The sequence below is a fragment of the Podarcis melisellensis genome, assembly GCF_964234715.1.
Source record: "Podarcis melisellensis genome assembly, chromosome: 2".
In the NCBI taxonomy this organism is placed as follows: domain Eukaryota; kingdom Metazoa; phylum Chordata; class Lepidosauria; order Squamata; family Lacertidae; genus Podarcis; species Podarcis melisellensis.
The window spans coordinates 2,596,608-2,616,155 of NC_138529.1; the positions used below are offsets into that span (position 1 = coordinate 2,596,608).

The window sequence follows — 19,548 nt, forward strand, 5'->3', positions numbered from 1 at the left end:
TCCCCTCCAGCTCAGAGGGAATCCGCCATTGCCGATGGCGCTAAACCCGGAAGTCTGGTCCCAGGAGGAGACTCACCTGTAGGCACTGAGTCCTCAACCACCTCTGGAGCCAGAGTGGATTCACCTGGTGCCTGCTCCTGAGGATCCGGCACAGGTGCAGGCGCTTCAAAATCAAGGCCCTGCCCCAGTTCAGCCAGCCCTGGAGGCGGGGACTCCTGTGCAGGCTGGCATTCCTCCGGTTCAGCCTCTGAATCGGATTCCCAGGCCATCACAGGCCTAATAGGCTGCTTAACTTCCTCCTGGGGTCTGATTGGGCTGCTCCTACAGGCCAATCAGGTTGTTGCATTCTAGGATCCTACCTGCATTCTAGGATCCGATCTAAGTTTAGTACATAACAGAAAGGTTGGAGTGAATTCTGGATATCCCCCCTGCCCCAACACACATACACAAATAAATCAATGGACCCATGTCTTGGCACTGATCGTTTCCCATTCCTGGCAAACACTCACCATCTCTGCTGGAAACACTAACAATTATCAGGTGTGTATGAAAAGAGCACCGTAAATTGGTGCCAAATTTGAGGAATTGTTAAATGTCTGCACTGCAGATATTTAGGATTGGTGCAGACATGGTGTGATGTAAGTCCAGTTCATGCATTACTCACACGTAGAATTTGCTCGTGTCTAATTGGAGTGGAGCTGTACTTTTAGCTCTGCCCCAGCATCATGCCTCCTTTCTCAAATGACCACATTACCCTTGGTTGTTTGAAAAGTAGCTCCAATCCACAAGCTCCTGTTAACATGTAGGGCCTCCTCATGATCAGGCCACATGGATGTGTGGGTGTCCTGTTCTCTCAGAGGTTTGTCTTTGCTTTTGGAAGGAGACTCCATATCAGGAGTGGGACTAAAAATGTGGCCCCACTCACAACAAACATGTCCTCTCTGAAATCCTGGAGAGCTGCTTTGGTCTGTGTGGCCAATACAGAGCTAGAGAGACCAGTGGTCTAAGTCTAGGGCAGTGTTTCCCAACCTTGTGCCTCCAGCTGTTTTTGAACTACAATTCCCATCATCCCTGACCACTGGTCTTGCTAGCTAGGGATGATGGGAGTTGTAGGCCAAAAACATCTGGAGGCACAAGGTTGGGAAACACTGGTCTAGGGCAACTTCCTTTGTAGCTAGAGCCCATAACACTGAATAGAGCACTTGCATTCTGAAAAGACTGTGGGACATGTAATAGGTCTCCACACCCAAAGACACATGGCACCTCCCATATAATACCTATCAGCAAGATCTAGGCTAGTAATTTTCCACTTTTCAGAACTGAGACCCACACATGCATCTAGGAACCTCTTTCTTTCTTTCTTTCTTTCTTTCTTTCTTTCTTTCTTTCTTTCTTTCTTTCTTTCTTTCTTTCTTTCTTTCCCTGTCATATAGCTCTATGGTGGCAGTGTTGCTGTTGCAACCCACCTTGGTTCAGGCTGTGACCCAGTAGTTGGTCTCCTGACACCACCTGAAGACCAGGAATGGCTTTCCTACACAGAAAAAAAAATAGCCACACTTGCAGTGCACTGCTTCTCCTGCCCTTGCTGTGAATAGTAAGACTTTCCCTGTATGGAAGAAACTAAAGTGGTGCACTCAAGGACACCACTTAGGTAGAAATTAAACTTCTCTCATGTGACCTCAAGCTATTGGGAATCAAGCCTGCTCCCGTATTGCAAAAACAAGCTGCATCTGGAGGCCAGCTGGATACCTCATAAGCAAGCCATAAAGGTGATGACCAATCCTTTTATTACTTTCATTAATGTGTTTCCAGCAGCTTCCTTGGATGGAGGTTGCATTTGATCATGCAAGGCGTGATTCTCAATATCTTTGGGTCGGAATTCCAAAGGCCAAAGGAGCAGATCAGGACACACAACTGGACTTTCTGCCACCTCCAACTGATTGGATAGCTCCGTGCATTCTGCGGTTGTGACGTGCTTCTTTGCCGAGTGAACCAAGGAAAGGCAGAAGGCGACGGAAGCTGGAACAAGCTTTTCAGCGCCTTAGACAGAGCTCCGCGGCCCAATGAAGAGCGCCGAGCTCTGTCCAAGGTACTGAAATGCTTCAGCCTATGAGCTCATCATCTCCCTGTGCGTCTTGACTTACCTACCTGCCCCGCCTACCTCCCGGAGGGTCCTTCTGCAGGCATCGTTTTCTGCTTGCTGTCACAGACATTAAAAAGGGTGGGGTAGGAGGGTGAGTACTCATTCATTTGCAGTGTGCAGTGAAGTAAGGGAGTGAGGGCGTCAAAAACAGCGGAGGCGTCACAATGCAGATGTCTGTTCCCTGGACAGCAGCCTGCGTAGGAAGTGCCAGAGCAAAAACAGAGCGAGCTACAGACAGAGCCACCACAGCAGAGGCGAAGAATCTCCCCTTTCAAATAAATAACCGGTTGATGGTCTCCCTCCTCCTCCTCCCCTGCTTGCTCCAGCCTACGCAAGTTCCTTGCCAGAAAATTAAACTCCCTCCTTGGGGAGGCCACCTGCGTGGGAGGAAAACTGAGAGATGACTGCGAAAGAGCAATTTTCACCCACAGGTGACTGGAAACATAAGCCTGGCATAGCCAGCCAGCCAACCTCCCCTCCCAGCCCCCAACCACCACTAGTAGGGCTGCCAGCTGATCAGAAAACAAGCACTCTGGCTCATTTTCTGCCTTTAACAACAGACTGTTACATGCAGGAGTCAGGAGGGGAAGCTTCTCAGAGCATGGAGATAAGAAAGGTGGCCTGTTGGGGTCTGTACTTCAAATAAAATCAGAGGCCAGAGGTTGGTGCAAAGAGATTGGTAAACCTCACTGTCCATCCCCAAACTTTAAACCTTTCCTCTCAAGTCTCCAGCCTTTTAAAACCAGGGGTAGCACAGGTGTGCCTTCAACAGATGATGCCCATATCAGTGCATCACTATGGCTATAAAGCTTTACCTGTTGATTTCCTACCTGTCACACAATTGTTAGAGATAGAAGCTCTGCAAGGAAAGGTTCCATGCTACCTTAGCCTTACCTCCTGATCATCCTTCTTTCCCATCCTGCATCTTGCCCATAAGCCCTTAAGGGCACCTCCAGAAATGCTAAATCTAAACCATCTTCTCCCTCCCCCATTACCTGCATCATGCAGTAACCGCAAACTCCCATTGAGGAGTGGCAAAACTGGAGGGCAGCAGAAGCAGTCACAAACACACAGGATTTCAAACCACATGCAACTATTCCTTGATAATCTGAGTATTCCTATGAGTTTTTGCTATTTTAATCTTGAATATATCAAAACATGAACCTTTGAGCCTTGAGGTGGACCCCCCCTGCAATGGAATCCCACCCTAACTCTAAATGCAGTACCAGACATCAGGTATGGAATGGGTCAACTCACAGGTATGGAATGGCTCAACTCCTGGCAATATAGGACCAGGACTGTTACAAGGTGTCCTCAACCATCATGTCACTGGCCAATATGACCTTAGTGTGGACTTCTTTTTCAATCCCCTTAATAGAGTATTCCCAGAGGGAATAGGAAAGGTAAAATGGAAAGTAGGATGCTGAAGAATATTTGGAGGATGGGTGTGAATGTCTGTGTCCATTCTGGGTGCCACAATTTAAGAAGGATATTGACAAGTTAGAACATGTGTAGAGGAGGGAGACCAAGATGATCAAGGGTCTGGAAACCAAGCCTTATGGTGAACGGTTGAGGGTGTTGGGCATGTTTAGTATGGAAAAGAGGAGTCTGAGAGGAGATATGATGGCTGTCTTCAAGTATCTAAAGGGCTGTCCCATGAAAGATGAAGCAGGCTTGTTTTCTCCTGCTCTGGAGGGTAGGACCTGTGGGATGTATTATTACTAGAGCAGTCAAGTACAACATTTCCCTGTTGCCTAGAATGGACACACAGGGCAATGTGGCTCCAGACAGGGAGGACTTCCTGTCAACATGCTCTGGAGCTTCCTCCCTCTGTGTGTGACCAGATAAATGGGTGTGACCCTAGCTGACCAGATAAAAGCGCTGGCCACACAACCATCTTTCTTACTCTTACTCTTGTACTCTCACTCTCCTGGCTCATAGCCAGCACATGGCTCAACCTTCACATAGGATGGAGCCCGCAAGCAGAAAGTCTGAGATGTAGCTCACACTTCTTTTCACTGTAACCATAAGATAAAGCCTGCCTTCAGATTACTGCTGTGAACTGAATGTGAGTAAAACTTTATTCTTACTTTTAAAGAAAACTGTTGTGTTATTATTATTTTAAGAGGGCAATAAAGGGGAAACTTAACAGGAATAGTCCAGACTGGAGAAGCAAAACTGGATTGCTTAATCAAAGGATTCTAATGAATCATCAACTTGCTTCCAATAAGTTGCAAAGGGAATGTGCTCTGCTGTTTACTCTCTAGTGTGAGTGAGGAGGGATAATATCAAAACAATATATACTCTCCTACCTTCCTTAATACTACCTTGCTTAAAAAACAGGACCTGAACCATTGGCTTCAAGCTACAAGATAAGAGATTCTGACTAAATATCAAGAAGAACTTTCTGATCGGGAGAGCCTTTTGACAGTGGAAGATGGACTCCCTTGGAACAAGGTGGATTCTCCTTCCCTTCCTTGGAGGTTTTTAATCAGAGGGCCATCTATCATGGGCGCTTTAGTTGAGATCCCTGCATTGCCGGGGTTGGAGTAGATGACCCTCAGGCACCCCTCCACTCTACAGTTCTATGATTCTATGTCTCCTTTATATTTTCCGGATATGTTCACAATATTTGGAAATTAATTAGCATCCTGCTGCCTTGCACTTGCACCACCATACTTTGTTGTGAGACTGGGCCCAACAGGCTACCATTAATATGATACACTTCCCATTGACAGAGCATCAATATGATTCAGCAACCACTCCACATATTTCAATAGTAAATGGAACATGATTTACAACCCATGCTTCAGCTCAATTTAAACTCCCTTCCTGGTACTTAAGGGAGGTGGAGCTCAGAAAGGCTCATTAAGGGGGAAATGATTAATGAGGGCCCATGACACCACAGTGATGCCTGGGTCACATGCACTTCATGCTTGCATCACTCCCCCCTTCTCACTGCCCTGGCAGTAGCCACACACAAACATCTCCTTCTCCAAATCCCCTGATTCCAAACCACTGGCTATCAATACAATACTTGGGCTGCAATCCTGTTTCCTTACTTGGCATGGGTTCCACTGAATGCAGTGAGAGTTATTTCAGAGTAAACATTCCTAGGAAATGTGCCCTTTTGGCCCATTGACTGTTACTCTTTCCCCACACCATTCCCTTTTGATATCCCATTTTAAAGCTCCAATTTTCCAGAACTCAAGTCTTGACTCTGCCACCAAACTGCCAAGTTGTGTTTAGAATAGTGATGGCGAGCCTCTGGCCCTCCAGGTGCTGTTAGACTCTGAACTCCCACTGGGGCCGAAGGGAGCTGGAGGGCCACAGGTTCCCCATCTCTAAAGAACACATCCCTGCATCTTTTTCATAAAGTTAAAAGACAAGCTGTAAAGCACTTTGCACTGCCATTGGAATGGCCCCAGAAGCACATACTTTGCTGGTTGCTCGCTATATATTGATTATAGATCATTCATATATATAATGGATGATATATTTCTAAAAGGAATGATTATCTTACATTGATAGGCCAATTAACAAGCATACATTTAAGTATTGATTTGTCATTAATAGCTATTATTTAAACTTAAAGGTGCCACTTCTGTGCTTTCTTTAGATGCTACTTTCTTTTTGTTATTATTGGTGTTACAATATGTAAAGGGGAGGAAATTAAGATCAAGAGGGAGAGTAGAAGAGTGTCACCCTTTGGCTTCAACTGTGGGGTTTCTCTGGTTAATTTGCTGCGCCCTCTTCCTACCTTTGGCTTGCTGGCTGTTTCCATGCCTCCTCCCACCCTCTTATGCCCCAGCAGCTCCATAAAAGGCTCTCTCATCCTCCCCCCACCTCCAAATGCAATCAATTTCTGTCACCCATGCACAGGTCTGGAAAATTAATAAGGAATGGAAAATGAAGAGTCATCCTGTTTCAAAATGCCAGGAGATAATGTGTGCAGGGAAGGATGTCTGTGTAAAAAAAGATGATGAAAAAATGCCAGTGCACAGCTTTGAGGAAATGGTGGTGGTATGTGCTGTTGTTGTTGCAGCCGCAACAGCAGTGGGATTGCATTCCAGACAGATCTAGCACAAAGAATGCAAAGGTTCATTTAGCTCAACATCCTGCTCCTCGCAGAAGCCAGCCTCTTACTCCTGAGAAGTTTGTAAGCAGAAACAGCCTTGCCATTTGCTCCCAGCTGGTATTCCGAGGTATCCTGCCTCTGGGGTGTAGTTGGGCTACAATTCCTACCATCCCTGACTATTGGGCCATGCTGGGTGGGGCTGGTGGGAGCTGGAGTGGCAACATCTAAAGGGCCAAAGGTTTCCCACTCCTCACTTAAAGCTTCCATTTAGCAATCATAGCTAATGGCCATTGGCTGAACTTGTCTGACAAAACCTTCCATTTCAGCAAGCCTGTCCAGGCACATGATGGAGTTATCTAATATCTATATTTGTTTTACAAGTGCTATTGATTTTATCGTTGTTTCTAAAGAGTGATGCAGTTTAGGAACTGGCTCCCTCAGTCATGTGTATTTAACTCATAAGCCTTAACCCATCTTTACCACCTTTTATTTCACTAAAATTCTGGATACAAGCATTTGTGCTACTCTTCATCAGGGTGGTATTGTGAATCTGCAGATAGGACAATAGCTAGGGAAGCATCCTGCCTCTTGACCTGCCTCTCAATATCAGAATGTTTTGTGCGTCCCATTTCTCCCTTCCACCCCCACCTCCAAACACAGATGCAAGTTCTGTCTAATTCATCCACTTCTATCTAGACTCTTTTAACATTAACAAAATGAAAGGTTTCAATGATGCTGGATTCAGATTTATAAGTCACATTACACAAAACCATTGATGGAGGACATCTACTCTGCATAGCAGGCTATGCCTTTAGGTAAACTTAATTGGCCTGCAAGCCAGGGGGAGCTACATCATAAGCACGGCAGCTGGTGTTTTTTAATAATAATAATAATAATAATAATAATAATAATAATAATAATAATAATAATAATATTTTTATTTATACCCCGCCCTCCCCAGCCAAGGCCGGGCTCAGAGCGGCTTACAAGCAATAATAAAAACAAGATGAATGATTACAACTTAAAAACAAAAATAAAATACAACATTAAAATAATGGAACATTAAAATATTAAAATGTAGCCTCATCGCAGGAGGAGAAGGAAAAGAAAGGGGAAAAAAAGAGAGGGAGGGAATCAAATTGGCTCCAAGCCAAAGGCCAGGCGGAACAACTCTGTCTTACAGGCCCTGCGGAAAGAAATCAGATCCTGCAGGGCCCTGGTCTCATGAGGCAGAGCATTCCACCAGACCGGAGCCAGAGTTGAAAAGGCCCTGGCTCTGGTTGAAGCCAATCTAACGTCTTTAGGGCCTGGGACCACTAGGGTGTTGTTATTTATGGACCTTGAGGCTCTCCGTGGGGCATACCAGGAGAGGCGGTCCCGAAGGTACGAGGGTCCTAGGCCGTGAAGGGCTTTAAAGGTCAAAAGCAGCACCTTAAATCTGACCCTGTACTCCACCGGGAGCCAGTGCAGCTTGAAAAGCACTGGGTGAATATGCTCCCATGGCAGAGACCCCGTGAGGAGCCTCGCTGCAGCATTCTGCACCCGCTGGAGTTTCTGGGACAGCTTCAAGGCCAGCCCCGCATAGAGCAAATTACAGTAGTCAAGCCTGGAGATGACCTGGATCACTGTGGCCAGGTCGGGGCGGGAAAGGTAAGGGACCAACTGCTTGATGCGGCGAAGGTGGAAAAATGTTGCCTTGGCTGTTGCTGTAACTTGCACCTCCATGGAAAGGGAGGCGTCTAGGATTACACCCAAACTCTTAACGGAAGGCAATGGCACTAATTGGGCCCCCGCAAGAGAAGGGAGTTGGTCCCTCATCCCCATGCCATCCCGACCTAGCCATAGGGCCTCTGTCTTCGAAGGATTTAGTTTCAATCGGCTCCCACGAAACCATCCAGCCACAGCTTCCAAACATCTGGTCAGTGTGTTCGGGGCCGAGTCAGTGTGGCCATCCATCAGCAGATAGAGCTGAGTGTCATCAGCATATTGGTGACAGCCCAGCCCAAAGCTCCGGATAATCTGGGCAAGGGGGCGCATAAAGATTTTAAAAAGCATCGGGGAGAGAATTGCGCCCTGCGGCACTCCACACACCAAGGAGTGGCGCGACGACATTTCCCTCCCTAGTGCCACCCTCTGTCCCCGACCAGAGATAAAAGAGCACAACCAGTTACGGGCTATGCCCTGTATCCCCACGTCTGTGAGGCGGTGGTCCAGAAGATCATGATCGACCATGTCAAAGGCTGCTGACAAATCTAAAAGGATCAGCAGTCCTGACCCGCCTCGATCCAGTTGTCTACGGAGATCATCTGTTAGGGCAACCAGAGCCGTCTCCGTCCCAAAACCAGGACGGAAACCGGACTGAAATGGATCTAATGCCGATGTTTCCTCCAGAAACCTACCAAGCTGTTCAGCAACCGCTCTCTCAATTACCTTACCCAGGTATGGAAGATTTGAAACTGGGCGGTAATTGGATAGGTCTAAGGGATCTAATGAAGTTTTTTTTTAAGAGTGGACACACCACTGCTTCCTTCAGTTCCCCTGGGAATGTCCCCGTGTCAAGGGACAAATTGATAATTTCAACCAGGGGGGTCCGTGCAACATCTGGACACTCCCTAATCAGCCAAGACGGGCACGGATCAAGGAGGCAGGTGGTGGGCCTACCAACTTGGAGGAATCTATCCACATCAGTAGGGAGTATCCGATCGAAATGGTCCAACACTGGACCTGAATTCAGTTGAGGGGCCTCCAGTTCAGTCACTGTATCTAAATTGGCAGGGAGGTCATGGCAGAGCAACAGGACTTTCTCCGCAAAAAAACTTGCGAATGCCTCACAGCTGTGGGTCGAATTTGTGCTTAAATTTGGTTGTCCTGCTAAGGACGTTATTGACCTAATTATTTTAAAAAGTTGTGCCGGGTGAGAGCTAGCGGATGCAATGGAAGCGGCAAAGTAAGATTTCTTAGCAGCTTTCATAGCCATCTCATAGGCTTTCATAAGCGTCCTATAAGATGTTCTTGAGGCTCCATCACAAGTCCGTCGCCATACTCGCTCTAGCCGTCTGAGATCCCGCTTCATTTTCCGGAGCTCCTCAGTAAACCAAGGGGCCCGGTTTCGACGGGGTTGCAGAGGGCGCTTAGGTGCGATCTCATCAATGGCTGCCAAGAGCCGGTTATTCCAGTCCTCAACAAGGTCATCTAATGAGTCACCAGGAGGAGCAGGGTTCCGCAAGGCTTGTCGGAATCTATCAGGATCCATCAGTTTTCACGGACGAGCCCAAATAGGTGCCTTTCACAGCATCACAATAGAATGTTGAGGCACAATACACTGGGAACCTACTTCTTTGGCTGCGAATTCACTAAGACTTTAAAGCACATTGGAAGTACATATCTGGGCACTGTAGTTTCTTAAGGGCTGCTGGCAATTGCAACTCTGTGAAGTGTAAACTGCAGCACCCAGAACCCTTCAAGGAAAAGAATATGCTTCAAAAGAGTATTCAAAGGTATAGTGTGTACACAGCCTTGGTGGATTGTACCCCATGTTAGGGTGGAACTACCCATGACACTTGACACAGAGCTGCCACTCAAACTGGCATTCCAGGGTCAAGCTTGTCTTTTCTGCCATATTTTGTAGCACCCTTTTTACTTGAGATTTCCCCATCCTTGCTAGTGAATGACATAAGTGAGGAATATCACATTGTGACCATGTTATAGCATGGGGTACGTGACCTTTTCCATTATGGGGAGCTTTACCTTCTGTAGCACAGGGTGGTGTATCATTTTCTGCTGTGGACCCATGCCAAGCACAATGTGTCGTTCCACTCTGAATTAGCGGCCAGGGCTAGGTAGTGCGCTGCCATTTGTATTGACAGCCCATTGGAGCACTGGTCAGGCTGTTTGACTGCTCGGAACTGAAACATATCCATCAAAGCTGAAGAAACAGAAAAATATATAGTAATGCCAAATATAGTAATGCCAGGGAAAGTTATTTTCAGGAAACCATTTATAAACAATTACTAGTAAAAAATAAAATAAAAAAAGAAGAATATGGCAGTGCCTCTTTAGTCCCTTTTCTCAGAGGCAGATTGGATTCCCCTAGCATCCTAGCAGTCAAAAAACTTTGACCCCTCCACACTGGTGGGCATTAAGGCAGGCGGTTTCTTCAGCATGTCTTTGTCCACACACCATTCCACTTTATTTGATGTTAGCAAGGCTTCTCCAGCGTAAACACATTGTTGTCATCTGGAGGGGTACTCTTGTGCTATAGCTCAACAGAACAGGACACACAGAGAGGGGGGAGCGTTTGTGGTATCAAAGGTTACAAGATTTCAAGAGGAAGATATGGGATATGCACTGATTGGAAACAATGGGGTATGTCCACCCTGCACCGTTTGGCGGCACAAACAGTATTGCAAGCGGATCACACACAGCCACACCAATGCCATCATGAACACACTGCCTCTCACCACCCCTGCTTTTGTTTTCTAAGGAATTAATTGAAGCTGACTTAGGAAATACTTGAGAGGATACAGAGGTGGGGGAGCATCTTTTGTTTTGATGCATAGCACTAGCTAAATTTTAATCACAGTGAAATATTTCCCCAGCGCTCTCCAATCAGTGATTTCGGTGTTAAGTAAATATGCAGGGTTGTGCAAACATGGCCCATTTTTCTCCTCTGAATTTCATTTTGAAAGCAGGACATAAGTAATGGAGTTACTGTTTTCCCCTAACAATCCAGGAAAGCGATATCATCATGGGGTTTACTTCCAGGAAAATGGGGGGGATGTGGGATAGTAAGAAATCCCCCCCCCATTTTTCTGAAATAAAAAAATCACCTTTGGCAGGAATTTTACCTCCCATATGTCACCATTTTTTCTAGAAGAAGGAGAAGAATAAGAAGAATTCTACTCATTGATGGAAAATATCACTGAATGGGAGATATTGTGTTTGGAAGGAGTTAGAGGAGAATTGCTACTTTGTTCAATCCAGGAAACAACGTACTGGGATTGGATCAAAATGGAGAACTATAAAAAGGCATGACATATACTCAGAGTCCTGCAGTGATTTCATGCTCTTTATTGCAGCTTGTAAAACAGTGATTGAATTGCCCCCCAAACCTCAGGCTTTTCTATTCAATATTTACACAATGAGTCCCATCTGACTGGCTGATTCCGCTTCCCTCCTGGAGCCTGATTGGTCTTTTCCTGCAGGCCAATCAGTTGTTGCATTCTATGATCCTACCAGCCTAATAGGCTGATTAACTTCCTCCTGGAGCCTGATTGGTCTTCTCCTGCAAGCCAGTCAGTTGTTGCATTCTAGGACCTGCCTATTGTTCTAAGATCCAAGCTTAGTACATAACAAGGCAAAACATTTTTTTAAAAGCTCATAGAAAATATAACTCACTAGTAAATTCCAGAGGGTGATTAAGAGAATTCATGTAAGGATTTACCGCCAGGTTTTCACTCTCCCATTAATTTGCACAAATGATCAACAGTCTGGCTACAGCTAATATAAAGCATCGGTGGAGAACCTGTGCCCCCCCCCGATATTGTTGGACTACAACTCCCATCAGCCCCAGCCAGGGGTGATGGAAAGGAGTCCAGCTAAATCCAGAAAGTTCGCAGGTTTCCCATACTTAATATAAACCATTGCAATACCTGCAATACTGAAAGCAGGTAAATACATAATTCCATAAAACATGTTTAAACTCTCCCAAGAAATACAACAAATATCCCCCTGAAAGGAAAGGAAAGGAAAACAACAGGATTTTTCTGATGAGGTTGGAGTTGATCTCTGGGGTAAGCTGGTTGTCCATTTGCAGCTCAGGGAAGATCTATCTGAATGGCAAAAGCAGGAATCTGTGGCCTTGCTGCTGTTGCACACACTTTCCCAATGGCGGCTAATAATGATCCCTGCTTGAGCTTAATTACCTCCCCACTATCATGGAGGGCAAAAATCACTAGAGCTGTGAAGTGAGAAATTTACTAGATTGTGCTGCCTGCTGTGAAAGCAATGACTGTGCAGTCCCATCTATGAGTATTGATGTGGGGAGAAGGGAGGGAAGGACTGGTCTTCAAGACTTATATAGGAGAAGTAGTGTGCTAGATTCTCTGCCCCCTATTCTTTTAGCAGGATTCTTTGCCTTTTATAACAGCTGTGAAAGTAACAGAAATCCGGCTGCTGAAACCTACATGTTACAATAGGGAAATGTTCACCTAAAGGCAACAGTGCTCTTGTCGTATATATAAAATTATATAATACACACACACACAGGTTACACAGAAACTGGGAAAATGACAAATGGTTCTTTGAACACTAGCTATTAAGGAGTTTTCTCATAGCCGGTCAGACAATTTGTGCGACTCTCCCACTATAGGCTATTCTGACTGGGAAGAGCTTTGTAGTGATTCAGACAGAGACTCTTCCCCAGTACATGCTACAACCAATGAAGACTATGTTCTACTTCCACTGTCGGGGGGGGGGGGAGGCCTCCAAATATCAGTTCCTGGGAATCACAAGTGGAGAGAGAGTTCACTGTGCTCCCTCATTCCTGCTTGTGGTCTTCCCATTTTGGGCATCTGGTTGTCCACTGTGGCAATAGGCTGTTGGACTCAAGGGGCACTGGCTTGATCCAGCAGCCAGGCTCTTCTTACCTTCTTATGTGCCTAATCCTTCTTTCCTTTTTTCTTTATTGCTGGAGATGCCTGGGATTGAAATTGATATGATCCCCATGCAAAGAACATGACCTGCCACTGAACTATTGACTTTCTCCTACACTAGGTACCCAGAAAAGATGCCCAAAGGCTGTCAATGGTTGCAGTCCCTTAACACCTGGAATGAAGAACCTGCTGTTGGATGGCAACTCTCATCAGCCGCAGCTACCAAGCACAATTGTCAGGGATGGTGAGAACTGTAGTCCTCGAGCAGCTACAGAGTCTCCATCTACACTTATCCTGGGAATACATGGACTTACTTTAAATTGACTGAAGCCATTTGTTCAGTCAAATCAGTTTTCACCCAGCAGTAGTCCAGAGACACACCGTCAGACTCCCCATGTCTCTTATTCCAGTGCCAGGATCTGGATGGTGAACTACTTCTGAACAACAAAAATGCACTGAGCAACACTTTGGAAAATGATGTTGCATTTGACAGGTGGCAATTAAGTGCTGCCACCACCACAACAAAGGACTCCCCCCCCCATCAAATGAAAGTTTACAATAAGGAATTGGGGAGAGGGAAGTGGCAGGGCAGACCTTTGCCCCCTATGGCAAATTTTGTAGATCCAGCACAGCCTTTCAATGACTTAAATCCCTCCAGGGCCCTGATCTAACTTGCATGTCAAGACTGGGGATGGGACCCAAGATGTATTAATATACTGAAATAAGCAAACTACCACATCATGATACTTTGGTTACATTTCACATGGGAGGTTGGAGGATCCTTCAAACTCAAAAACTGAAGCCCTGCCAATTTCCAACTCTGCTGTTTCCAGTCTCGCACTAGTACCTTTTAGATTCCATCTCCACATTTGTTCCCTCTTGGCACCAGAAGAGGGTTCTCCTGCCATTGTTGTAAAAATCCAGTGTCCTGATGCATGGGTCAACGCTTGTTCAGCAAGTCTGAATTCTCCAGTTTGCTGAATAGCACTTGGTCTGTGGCAATGAGCTGGACCCTTTCCACAGCAAAAGCTGGTGCCTCCTATTACAATGGGAGCATGGCAGCCATACATTGCAAATGGTGGCATAAAAGTTTCTCCTTCCTGTGTTGCTCGGGCACCGTAGAAAGCCCCGCCCATATGCCAGGAATGTAATGGCAGCACCACACAAGTTCTCTTAGGATCAGTGTTGGCATGGTTTAGGGCTGGCTCCTGCCCCATGATCCATGTTTTGCGACTTATTCCTTGTGGCTTGGGAATGGAGGCATGGCCTGGGCAGAGTCCCAAGGTGTGTACAGAGAGGCCTTGGAGGGTCGTTTTTGGCCATCTGGCCTCAGGTTCCCCACCAGCGGCATTAAGTCATGTATAGCTGAGTAATAAAAACATGCCCTGAAGCTGAATCCTGCTTACCGGTAGCTTGAATTTCCTGAGCTCATGGTTCTTTACCACCACAGCCTTTGTCAAAATGGTCTGTTGCCGAAATATCAAAGCTGAAACTGGAACAAACCAGTCTGATCAAACAATAGCAATGCACATAATTGACATTATTTATTCCAAGCATAGTGGGGAGGACTGAAGCTCCAAAAAAGGAGTGCTCTGTAGCAAAAGCCTTCTGTATTCTTTCCCTAACCAGGGAGGGGGAAGTTGTGGCCCTTCAGATGTTGTTGGACTCCAGCTCCCATCAGCCACAGCCAGCATGATGAGCAAGGGGCAGGGATGATGGCCATTGTTGCCACAGTTATTCCATCCTTGCCTTAAACCTTCAGTTTAAGGTGGAAGGATGGGGACACTACAGAATGGCATCTTAGAGCACAGGTTCATGCAAATGCCAGCAGCACAAGTACAGAACATCCAGCAGAACAGGATGGAAGGTACATTTCAATAAGTGCAGAGCCAAGAGGTACCAAAGACTCTGGCACCATCTCCGACTCTGCTCTTGCTCACAAGCAGATAATGGGATTAGTGGGGATTATCCCCTTGTTCCCCTACTGGCTTCTCAAGAGTTGGGGATATAAATGTGACATGATGATGCATCCAACTCGCTTCCACTTAATACTTCATAATCCAAATGTGGCAATTTCCCCCCTTGTCCTTAAGGACTGGGAAAAAGGAGAGAGAGAGAGAGAGAGAGAGAGAGAGAGAGAGAGAGAGAGAGAGAGAGAGAGAGAGAGAGGGGGGGGAGGGAGGGAGGGAGGGAGGGAGAAAAGAGCTGATTTATTGTCAACCATATGAGGCTATTAAAAATAAGACATCATTTCAATTTTGGAGTGAAATATATCTAGTTTTCACTTTTTGTGTCTGCCAGAGGCTGTGTTGTTTTAACTGCTGTGTGGCAGGCAGAAATTTGACCTCCAGCAAGGACTATGACATGTAAGGGAAAACCACACTTGCTGAATCTTTGCATGCCATACAACTGTTTTAAAGGCACCATATACAGCAAGAGTTAAACTTTAAAATCCTTCTACGCTTACTTAGCACTATCTGAGTGTCCAATCCCTCTCCCTCCTACTAGTGTCTCCTCAGATGTTGTTGCACTTCAACTCCCATCAGCCCCAGTCAGCAAGATCAATCAACCATCAGTATTTATAGGGGCATAGCTGGGGGAGGGGTGGGCAAGGGGAGGCACCTTCCCCCCACATCAAGTAAATAAATGAAAATACTTAACTAACTGACCAATTGTGTCACAGATAACTCCTTTTTGCCTCCCAGCATAAAGCCTGCCACCCTAAAATAAATCCTGGCTATGTGCATGGTTGTAGCAACATCTGGAGGGCCACATTTTTTCCTCTCTCACTCTCTCTCTCTCTCTCTCTCTCTCTCTCTCTCTCTCTCTCTCTCTCTCATCTATATCTATCTATCATCTATCTATCTATCTATCTATCTATCTATCTATCTATCTATCTATCTATCTATCTATCATCATCTATCTATCATCTATCTATCATCTATCTAATCTATCTATCATCTCTCAAGCACCCAGAGAGCCGCTATGACAGTGAGCATCCCCTAGTTCAGTGGTGTCCAAACTTTTTTCAAAGAGGGCCAGATTTGATGAAGTGAAGGGCCGTGAGGGCCAACCAAAGTTGTTACCGGTAATCTTTTTTTTAGGATTGAAATGGTTGAGGGTTTTTTTTAGGATTTCACCCTGGGAAATAAACTGCCACAGAGTCGGATTAAACCGGCTGGCAGGCCTGTCGTAGTTAGAAGCGTCATCTTCCTTCCTTACCTTACCTTCCTTACTGTTGAAATTTAAGTTATATTTTCTTGGAGCAAGGACCTGCCTTTTCATATAGCTCTGCAAAAGAGCCTTGATCGGACGATGGTGATGATGACTGCAACAACAACCATGGCACATCCAGATGTCTCTCATTTCAGAAATGGGGTTTGCTGTTTCAACATATTTGACCTCACAATCCAGACATGAGGATGCTTCCGTCTCTTCCTGCCCTGCCTTGTTGATGCCCTGGTGATCCACCTTATTGCTGTATCGATCTATGCTATAGCCTTATTTGGCCATATTTGCATATTGATGGGTGCATGTGGGCCTTCCATGGTCCAATAAGCCCTTTTCAGGAGGAAAATTGGCTGTTTCCCTAATGAAAATGCTGGCTCTGTTAAGAATACTGTTGTTTGCCAAAACTGGGTGATCTTGGAATGTTATGTACTGAGTGAATAGGATCCAAACTGCAACAGTCTGATTGGTCCTAGAACAATAGGATCCAAAAGGCAGCAGTCTGATTGGTCCTAGAACAATAGGATTCAGAATGCAGCAGTCTGATTGGTCCTAGAACAATGCAGCAATATGATTGGTTGGCAGGAACCACCCAATCATGCTCCAGATAGAAGTGAATCCACAACCTGATTGGCTTACAGTAGAATTCCAGAATTAGCCAATCATGTGCAGCCCATTGTGTAAATAATGTATATAAAGCAGATACTTTGAGGGGACTTTCATTCATTCCTCCTCACCACTATGAGCTGAATAAAGAGCATGAAATCACTTTGCGACTCTGAGTATATTTCATGGAAGATTCTTCATACCTGTTTTATCTTACAAGACACTCTCTTTGGGCGGGCCTTCTACGCAGATCCTTAGATCTGCTTTCCAGCTAATGGCTAACGTTTACAGATGTTTGTAATGGATAACTGCAATCATAAAACTGACTGCTGTGTTCCTCACAATGCAATCTCCTACAAATAAATACTGTGGCTGAGACTCTCGGTTTGCTAATGCCACTACTAAAGTTGCAAGATTAAATTAACATTAACAAAGCTAGGCCGAGTTAGCCAATTACAGCTTTGCACAGAAATCTGTCAGCCCTTGTGTAACTTTAGCATTTGATCACCTTTTAGGCCCACTGATTACACCCCCCTGTAGAGCTAGAGGGAGGCAGTCCCTGGCCCATTATGTCACCAGCCACGGGAGCCAATGAGGAAGAACATTATGAAATGAGAGGGACCAACCTAGCGTCATCTATCGGCCAGAGATGGAGCAGCTGCTCCAATGTGTGCTTCGCTCTACCCACCCCTCCCACACCTTTATATTATGTATGTTAGATTGTTAGCCTCCGGACACATGTGTCAGGTAGATATTTTTTACCCAGAACTAGTTGGTATTTGTGTTTTCATAAGATTTTATATTACAGTTTTAGTGGTTTTGTTTTATTTTAATTGTAGTTTTTGCAGCTTTAATGTTTTACACTACAGATACAGTATTTTGAAAATATTCAGTGGTGTATAAATGCTTTTAAGTAAATAAACTCCCCCTTTTTGGGTGTGGGGAGTGCAACATAGGGCACACAGTCCCCAAAGCTTATTTCTGGCAATGCTTGTATTTGTCTTTCAATGGAATTGGTGTTAGCCTTTACAGAGGAACTTTGTTTTGCTTCTGCTTTGGGAGATATGACCAGAAAACTCCATATTTAAGGTTTTTATTTTTTTTAAACAGGAAAACCTGATTCTGTGTAAAATATGCAAACATGTCTAGTTTTTGTTTTTTTAAAATGTTTTGCATAATTTATTTTGATTCTACTTGTTGGAAACCTGACAGGATCTGCTAAGTAATATTGCAAGGGTTTTTCTTGAATAGGATTTACCTGTGAGCAAATGCATCTGAAGCATCTTTCCCATGAGGAAGGGCCCTCTTGCATAATACAGTGGTACCTTGGGTTACAGACGCTTCAGGTTACAGACTCCGCTAACCCAGAAATAGTACCTCGGGTTAAGAACTTTGCTTCAGGATGAGAACAGAAATCGTATGGCGGTGGCAGCGGGAAGCCCTATTAGCTAAAGTGGTGCTTCAGGTTAAGAACAGTTTCAGGTTAAGAATGGACTTCCAGAACGAATTAAGTTCTTAACCCGAGGTACCACTGTATGGCACTGTGCGAAGAGATGAGTGAAAGCAGCAATTGAATCCAACTTCCATCTGATTATGGACAAACAAAGCCTCAGCATCACTAAAATGGCTCTAGTGTGGAAGCAATCTTAGCTCTGCATGGCATGGAAGAACTTTGAAATCTCTCAGGATAAACAGGGGTCTCCTTGGAAAAAACTGTTTCTTTCTTTTTTAAAAAAAAGTCAAGGACAAAGCATGATCAGATTCATCAGTTATAGTAAAAGCTTGGCTCTTGAGAACAGGCCAGGTGAACTAAGTACTGGCCAATAAAGCTTCTTTTATATCAGGACCACCCTTCTCTTAGTGGTTTTGTTCTTAAATCAGTCAAAGGTGGCTATGGAGAAAGGGGACGTTCAAAGGCATCTGCCGCCTGGAGCACCAGTTATGGCCCAGAGATGGTGTGTGCTCTGTGGTCCACGAAGCCTATTCTCTCTGGATTTAATGCAGGAAGCATCGGATCCTGCTGTGGGCAGAACCCATGAGGGTGCTAAGAGCAGAGGGACTGCAGATATTTGTTTTGTAAAGTTAGAGCTACAAACCTAGGGGTTACTATTTGTAAAAATTATATATTGCTATTCATGAAGAGCACCACAGAAGTTTACAACAGTTATACATGAAACCATACAATAAAAACATATTTTAAAAGTTAAAACAGTAAATCAACTATTATGGAAATGTGTATTCTTAATTGCCTGCCTAAGGCTGACAAAATAGTAAAGTTTTAAGCAGGCTTCAAACAGAAGTTGCCTGCTGAATTTATTTACAGTGGTGCCTCGCAAGACAAAAAGAATCCGTTCCGCGAGTCTCTTTGTCTTGCGAAGCAAGCCCATTAGCGGCTTAGCGGATTAGCGCTATTAGCGGCTTAGCGGATCAGCTGATAAGCGGCTTCGCGGCTTACCAGATCAGCTGATAAGCGGCTTGGGAAAAAGGGGGGGAGGAAAAAACCCCGCAGGAACTCGCAAGACATTTTTGTCTTGCGAAGCAAGCCCATGGGAAATTCGTTTTGCGAAGCACCTCCAAAATGGAAAACCCTTTCGTCTAGCGGGTTTTCCGTTTTGCGAGGCGTTTGTCTTGTGGGGCACCACTGTATTTGTATACCGCTCTTCATCCGAAGATCACAGGCAGTTCACAACATAAAAATACAAAACACAATATACATAATAAAAACAAAAACAAGCCAATAACCCCCCCCCCCATCCCACAAACACATTTTAAAGGATATAGAATGTTAATCAGCCAAAGACCTGGTTAAAGAGAAACATTTTTAGCTGGTGCTTAACGAT

The 19,548-nt window shown here is 45.1% G+C and overlaps 1 long non-coding RNA gene across 3 annotated transcripts; it reads left to right on the forward strand.

Annotated features, from left to right (window-relative positions):
- Nucleotides 1-2,247: 2,247 nt before the first annotated feature.
- LOC309364169 lies at nt 2,248-13,230 on the forward strand. 3 transcript variants are annotated; one of them, XR_014165765.1, is made up of 4 exons: nt 2,248-2,574; nt 4,112-4,211; nt 4,487-4,600; nt 11,101-11,261. It is a non-coding gene; the product is annotated as an uncharacterized lncRNA (long non-coding RNA). The 3 variants fall into 3 exon arrangements; XR_014165764.1 differs by lacking the exons at nt 4,112-4,211; nt 11,101-11,261 and adding an exon at nt 12,996-13,230; XR_014165766.1 differs by lacking the exon at nt 4,112-4,211.
- Nucleotides 13,231-19,548: the final 6,318 nt, after the last annotated feature.